The sequence below is a fragment of the Lathyrus oleraceus genome, chromosome 3 (genome assembly GCF_024323335.1).
Source record: "Lathyrus oleraceus cultivar Zhongwan6 chromosome 3, CAAS_Psat_ZW6_1.0, whole genome shotgun sequence".
In the NCBI taxonomy this organism is placed as follows: Eukaryota; Viridiplantae; Streptophyta; class Magnoliopsida; order Fabales; family Fabaceae; genus Lathyrus; species Lathyrus oleraceus.
In genome coordinates, this window is record NC_066581.1 from 49,021,739 (window position 1) to 49,029,625 (window position 7,887).

Below are 7,887 nucleotides of genomic sequence, written 5' to 3' on the forward strand. Positions count from 1 at the left end.
AACAGAGACATTTCGCAGGTCTCGCTACTGAGAACCCAAACCAACATTTAAAAATATTTCTTCAATTAGCAGACACTTTTAAAACCAATGGAGCTTCTCCTGAGGCAATACGTTTAAGATTATTTCCTTTTTCCCTCAGAGATAAAGCCCTATCAGGGTTAGATTCCCTTCCACCCAATTCCATTACGACTTGGGATAACCTTAGAAGAGTTTTTCTTGCTAGATGTTTTCCCCCGAGTAAGACCGCCGTTCTTCGAAATCATATAACTAGATTTACCCAAAACTAAGGAGAATCGCTGTTTGAAGCTTGGGAGAGATATAAAGAGTTGTTACGAGCATGCCCACATCATGGTTTAGAAAATTGGTTAATCATTCAAACCTTCTATAATGGACTTCATTACAACACAAAGATGACCATCGACGCTGCCGCAGGCGGTGCTCTGATGAACAAACCTTACCCTGAAGTTAGTGCCCTCATCGAAGATATGGCTCAAAACCATCAATCATGGGGAGTCGAACGAGCGATAGTTGAGAAGAAGGAAGCCCAAGGAGGAGTGCATGAAATAAGCTCTATAGACATGATGCAAGCTAAAATGGACGCATTATCCCTTAAGGTCGAGCATATGTGCATAAACCCGAATACTGTAGTCGCAGTTTCGTCGGATTGTGAGATATGTGGAACCAAAGGACACCAATCTGCAGAATGCAGTCTATTAAATGAAACCCACTCTGAGCAAGTGAACTACACCCAAGGGAACCCATACTCGAATACCTATAACCCTGGATGGAGGAATCACCCGAACTTCTCCTATAAAAACAATAACCCTATTCAAAATAATGCACCCCCGAGACCTAGTTATCAAGCCCCAAGATCAAATTAACCTATGCAACATGTACCACCAAAGCCGAGCCTTGAGAAAATTATGGAAAATTTTATCACCGCTCAAACCCAACAAAACAAGGAGTTCATGAACCAAAACATTCATGTTAACGAATTGATTACTCAGTTAGGAACCAAGGTTGACCAAATAGTTACTCATACTAAGATGCTTGAAACCCAGATCTCTCAGGTAGCTTTAAACCAAGCCCCTCAGACCACACCTGGAGGACAATTCCCTGGACAACCTCAACAAAATCCGAGAGGACAAGCCAATTCCATTACCCTACGAAGTGGGAACGCTTATGATGAGCCACCAAACCCTAGATTGAGTGAACCCGAAACTTCTAAGGAATGTACCAAACCCACGGACGAAGTAAAGGAACCAGAGGAATCTGAAAACCAGGAAGGTCGAGAAAAAGGAGAAGAACCTAAAGATAAAACTTACGTACCACCCCGCCATATAAACCACCTATACCATATCCCCAAAGACTCAAACAAACCCAGATCAATAAACAGTATCAAATATTTATTAAAGTTATAGAAAAACTTCATGTAGAAATCCCTTTCACATAAGCCATCACCCAAATACCTTCTTATGCAAAGTTTCTCAAAGACATCCTTACCAACAAACGTAGACTTGACGATTCGAAGCCTTTGGAATGTAATGCTATTTCCGAGGACAAATTAGCAAAGAAAGATAAAGATCCTGGAAATTTCTCCATTCCTTGCCTTTTGGGTAATCATGTCATCGAAAAAGCTTTTCTAGACTTAGGAGCTAGTGTGAGCCTAATGCCTTTAGCAGTTTGTGAGAGGTTAAACTTAGGATAATTACAGCCCACTAAGATGTCACTTCAGTTAGCCGATAGATCTGTTAAATATCCGATAGGCATTTTAGAAGATGTTCCTGTTAGGATAGGTCAGTTATTTATCCCTACTGATTTTGTTGTCATGGACATCAAAGAGGACAATGATATACCAATCCTTCTAGGTAGACCATTCTTATCGACTGCAGGAGCCATAATAGATGTCAAGAAAGGAAAGTTGACATTTGAGGTAGGCGACGAGAAAATAGAATTTATACTTTCGAAATTTCTTATGGCACCTGTGATGGGAGACTCGTGTTATGCCTTAGATATCATTGATGAATGTGTTAGAGAATTAGAACAAAAAGAAATTATAAAAACAATTAAGTTACCATCAACTCTCATAAGGGAAGATGATGACTTTAAGAAACCTTACATCGATGATAACCTTTACGAATGTTTATCCCTTACCCCAGATCCTATGCCATGCCCTAAGAAACCAACCTTAGAACTTAAGGAACTACCTAAGAACCTGAGATATGAGTTCCTCGATGAAAAGATGAACCGTCCAATTATAGTTAGTGCTACCTTGAGCCAAGAGGAGACGAGACAACTTTTAGGCATTTTACGAAGATATCCCTCAGCCTTAGGATATAATATCTCTGACCTGAAAGGTATAAGCCCATTCGTATGCATGCATCGGATTTCACTAGAAGAAGATTCAAAACCCTCCAGGGAACATCAGAGAAGAATAAACCCTATAATGAGTGATGTTGTTAAAAAGGAAGTTCTTAAATTACTTGAGGCATGTATCATCTACCAGATCTCGGATAGTAAGTGGGTGAGCCCTGTACATGTAGTACCTAAAAAGGGAGGCATCACAGTCGTGCAAAACGATAAAGGCGAACATGTAGCAAAACGTTTAGAAGGAGGATGGCGGATGTGTATAGATTATAGAAAATTAAATAAAGCAACTAGGAAGGATCATTTCCCTTTACCATTTATAGACCAAATGTTGGAGCGTCTAGCCAGACACTCTTACTTCTGCTATCTAGATGGATACTCTGGATTCTTCCAAGCACCATACCACCCACAAACTAGTGGCCAAGTAGAAGTATCTAATAGGGAGATAAAACAAATCCTAGAGAAAACTGTTTCTATTTCTAGGAGAGACTGGTCTCAGAAGCTTCAAGAAGCATTATGGGCCTATAGAACCGATTTCAAAACCCCTATAGGAACTACTCCTTATCAACTAGTTTATGGAAAATCCTGTCACTTACCATTCGAATTAGAGCATAAGGCCTATTGGGCCATTAAAACTTTGAATTTAGACTACCTAGCCGCTGGAGAAAAGCGTACCCTAGACATTCATAAATTAGAAGAACTTAGGCAATCTGCCTACGAGAATGCAAAAATATATAAAGAGAGGACAAAAGCATATCACGACAAAAGAATAGTAAAGAAAAACTTCAATATATGCGATCCTGTTCTCCTTTTTAACTCTAGGTTACGACTCTTCCCTGGAAAGCTACGTTCAAGATGGAGTGGTCCTTTCGAAGTATCCAAGATTCTGAGATCCGGAGCCGTAGAAATCAAGAACGATACATGTAGTCCATTCATTGTAAATGGACAAAGACTGAAGCTCTACGAAGGAGGAGACATTCCAGCATACTACTCGAGCCACACCCTGATTGATCCACCGATTCCTACTACTACATGTGTATAAATTCTAATCGTCAAGCTATTGACGTTAAACAAGCGCTACGTGGGAGTCAACCCATGGTTTTTCATTTTACTTTTTCGCATTTATTTATTTTTATTTTTATTTTATTTTCTCATATTTTGCATTGAGACTAAAATTTGAATGGTTTGTATTTTCAGGATCACTTTCTTAACTTTTACAGGATGCAGGATTTCGATGACATGCACGTGGCCTATAGAGATAATGCTCAGAGAGAGCGCTACATCGCTTTGTATCAGCGCCCTATGGCACCCACACGTTACCCTGATCAGCATTGTATGGAGGCACTGGGTATCGAGCCGAGTATCCGATTCCTTAGCCACCAGCTTCACTGGGACGAGTTTGCAGATGACTTGAGTAACACCTACAGGAACCTGACTTCGGAGTTCCTGAGTTCATTCGACTATGACCCATACTCTGGACCAGATGGGTATGCTGCTTTTAGGCTTCTCGGAGTTGAGTACTCCTTCAGCCAGAAAGAGTTTGGCGACTTATTGGGTTTCCAGACCACTCCTGATGCAATCCCGGAGACACCTATGGGATATTTCCTGGGTAAGGAGGTTGAGAAGTTTTGGCGTGATATCTCAGGTGGCGGAAGCCAGGATCCATCTATGCAGCTGTCTCATGTCATACATAACCCCGCCTTCAGATACTTTCAGATGATATTAGCACATTCCTTCCTGGGAAGACCGGATGCAGAGACACTACTGAGTGAAGAGGAGATCTTCCTATTATTTTGTGCATCCCATTCTCGCCCAATAGCATGTGGGAACTTTTTATTATACAGTCTCAGCGGTATCTCCAGATCTACCGAAGGAGTCATCCATGTTGGCGGAATCATCACGCAGATTGCTATCGCTTTAGGTCTGTCTCGCAAGCTGTTACATCTCCGGATCTACTGTGGGTACACTACCATGGACATCGACTTCTGTTTGACCAGAGGGTTGATGAGGAGAGTCTCTTTCCACCCATGTCAGTTCCGACTGCTAGTCGACAGCGAGGCTATCCGTTACTTCACACTGCCAGATCCTATGATGACCAGTGTGCATGATCCAGCGAATTGGAGTTATGCTCTGGAGGGCCAAGGAGAGACCATTGAGGAACCAAGATCACCACCCATTGCTGAATACACGCCTACACCACCATCTCCCAGAATCATTGTTTTCTCTAATAATCTTTCATTGCAGACACCCGACATCCGCACTCAGATTGCTGAGTGTCGTAGAGAGATCGCAGAGCTTAGACAGGAGGTGGTTGACCTCACTTTACAGATGGGAGTGTCTGATCTCACCCATGCTACTGAAGCCGACTGTCTATATCAGGAGATCGCAGAGCTCAAGCAAGAAGTAGTCATGCTCCGTGGTTCCTCTCAGGAAGATGACATCCCTACTATATGATCTCACCATTCCATCTTATTTTATCTTTCTTTTATTTTATTTTTCTCGTATTTACATAACTCATCTTATGTTATGGCATTTGGAATATTATATAAACTACATCTATACATCGGTATTTCTATTTTTATCTATATATGTCTTATGTTTGTTTTATTTGCATTTTAATTTTTCAGTTATTTATTTATTTATATTTAATTTTTGTTTCAGTTTCATTTTTATTTTTTGTTTTTACCTTTATAAAATTATGCAAGTCAAAGATACTAGGAAAATCACAAGACAAATGCTATCCGGACCCCTCAAAGCCAAAAGACAAGAGAAGCCCAAACCAAAGGACCAAAATCCGGCCCAGCCAGATTTTGCCTTGTGGCACCCGCCATAGGACCTGTGGCGCCCGCCACAGCGTCTGTAAAAGGTCGGGGCAGAATCCCTTTCTTCACCATTTTTGCAACTTACAACGTTCCAAACCCATTTTTTCACCTTGGAAAAACATCCTTGAACCCACAAAAAGCTCATACTTTTCTAACCACCACACCACACAAATCATTATTCCAATTTCCATTTTCGATTTCATCCGTCGGATTTTGTAAAAATCCAACCTTTTCACAAACCACTTCGTCTTCTTCATCACTTTTCAAGAGCTTTTCAAATGGAGTTTAACAAATTCATTCTTCGAGGAGGGAAACCGGGGGATCGACAAAGAAAAATTATTGAACGGTTGCAAAATCGGGAAATCCTCCCGACAAGGTATGTTGACGAAAACTGTCTTTACACTTTAGGTATCTATCATAGCATATTTCATTTATTAGATAACTTAGGTTTGCATAATTTATTTTCCAATAAAGAACCTACCTATGAGCGGTTGACAATTGAATTTTTGAGTTCCTTAATTTATATTGTCAACCCTAACACTGCTAGCACAGTTGGTACTGTCAAATTTAGAATGTTTGCTGTTGAATACCAATTCAGTACCGACGAACTAGCCAGCTTGTTAGGAATCCCTCATGGGGACGATGCTATTTGTGAGGCCCCTTTGGATTCAGAGCGGTCAGTTGAGGTATTTTCCTTCTGGGAGCGTTTATCAAACACTTCCATAAACTCTTTTGAAGGAGTTCTTGCCTCAACTATCCACAACCCGGCCATCAGAGTTTTTAGATATCTGTTGGCATGCACTATTTTTGGCCGGGAGAATCCAAATAAGGGTAACGCTAGAGAGCTTCTATTTTTACAAGGAAGCCTCACAAATAGACGTATTAATTCCGTCCCGTTCATGCTTGCTCATATGACTTTAACTTTGAATAAAGCGGGACCGATTTCTTTTGGTGGATTGATTACATCTGTTGCTCGGGCGCTTAACCTGAACGATGAGATCGCTACCCTAGACCCCTTACCTCCTCGCACAATTAACCTAAAATTTCTGAGACATGAAATTGTGTCGCTCGAGGAGAGAAGGAGGCTATATGCTTATGGTTCATGGTGTAGCCATCCCATCTGTTGTTTTACCGTGCACTAGACGTACAGATGTACGAGATGAAAGGAATTGGACCTACGCTTTAGATGCTCCACCTGTTTTAGGTCCTCTTCCTCCTAACACGCATGATGAGGCGGGACATGACACCGATGATGAATATGATCGGAGAGAGAGATCTCCCGTACCCCATGTGTCCCCCCATCATCCTTCACCACCACACACCGCACCATCTTCTTCTTCTGCAGGTACCACTCTTGACTTCTATATTACAGAGGAGATGTGGCGTGACCACATGGCTAGAGAGCAAAGGCGTGACGACCCACTCTCTACCATCCAACAACAAATGGCGGATAACATGCGCTTCATGCAAGAGTCACAGCGGAGGACAGACAGGTCCTATGACACTGTTCTACAGTCCCTGCAAACGATCACAAATTCACAAGCCCGTCAGCAACACTACCACCAGAGACACATGGCACTCATTGAAGCCACTCAAGGTTCCATTATAGGTAACCTTCGAGAGGTGAGGACCGCTTAGAATGCCCTGCAGGCGAGGATGGATCAGAGAGACCGTCGTCGTACCCGATCCCGTCGTCCACCTCAGGATGGCGAGGGCACTAGTGGTCAGCAATAGGTTGTCAGGTAACTCTTTCCTTATCTTATTTCGAAACATTGGGGACAATGTTCGATTTAAGTGTGGGAGGAGACTCTATCGTCTTTTCTTTATTGCTTTTCTCGTTTTTCCTTTATCGCTTTTTCTTTGCTGTTTTTAGATAGTTTATTTATTGTTATTTCCTTTTAGTTGTTTATTTTGCTTTTCAGTATAATGCATGAGTTTGACGAGTCACCAAATATAGTAGATCTTTAGTACAATCCTACCTCCCCATACCTTTAGCCCCACCGAATTTTTTTTTGCAAAAGAAAATAGTGTTATTCCGAAAGTTTTCAGGTTTTAAAGACATGTTTTGAGTAAGGATGCGGTGACTTGGGAGAACTTTGCGAAACATCAGTATCTGTTTTAGCACCATAAGCTTCGTAAATATAGGAATCATTCCCGAAACCCCATATACCATGGTCTTAATCATCATTTCCGTATAAATCCTTAGTAGTTTATCTCAGCAGTCAGCTCCGGCCTACACATCCTCTACGTAGGGGACCGATGCAAATAAGTGAGTGATCCAGAAAAAACAAAAAAATAAAAGAAAGCAAAAAGGCAACTCCGGTATAGGTGACCCTCACAAAGTCATTTAAACCAAAGAATTGTAAAAAATTGCTACAAAAAGAAAAAGAAAAAGAAAAAGAAAGAAACTCACCCACTGTTGGTTGGTTCAGAGGTATCTGGCACTGAACTCGGTAGGGCGGATTACGATCCGATCCCCCACAACTACAGTTGGGTCCAATAAAAGGGTTTACACATATTTATATGCCAGAAACCCCATGCTCAGATCATAATCACTAACAGGACACTCTATTATGAAGCATGTACGGATAACGGGCTTAATGTGATTGCGCCTGAATGAAAAGGACACAAAAAGAGATGAAGAGGCAGGCCTAGGTATTGTGGGATAATATGGGTTGGTTAATATAGGAATGAAGTT

At 41.4% G+C, this 7,887-nt stretch overlaps 1 non-coding gene across 1 annotated transcript; it reads right to left on the minus strand.

The window, feature by feature from the left end:
- Positions 1 to 248: 248 nt before the first annotated feature.
- LOC127133387 (small nucleolar RNA R71) lies at positions 249 to 355 on the minus strand. Its single transcript, XR_007807366.1, has one exon. It is a non-coding gene; the product is annotated as a small nucleolar RNA R71 (small nucleolar RNA).
- Positions 356 to 7,887: the final 7,532 nt, after the last annotated feature.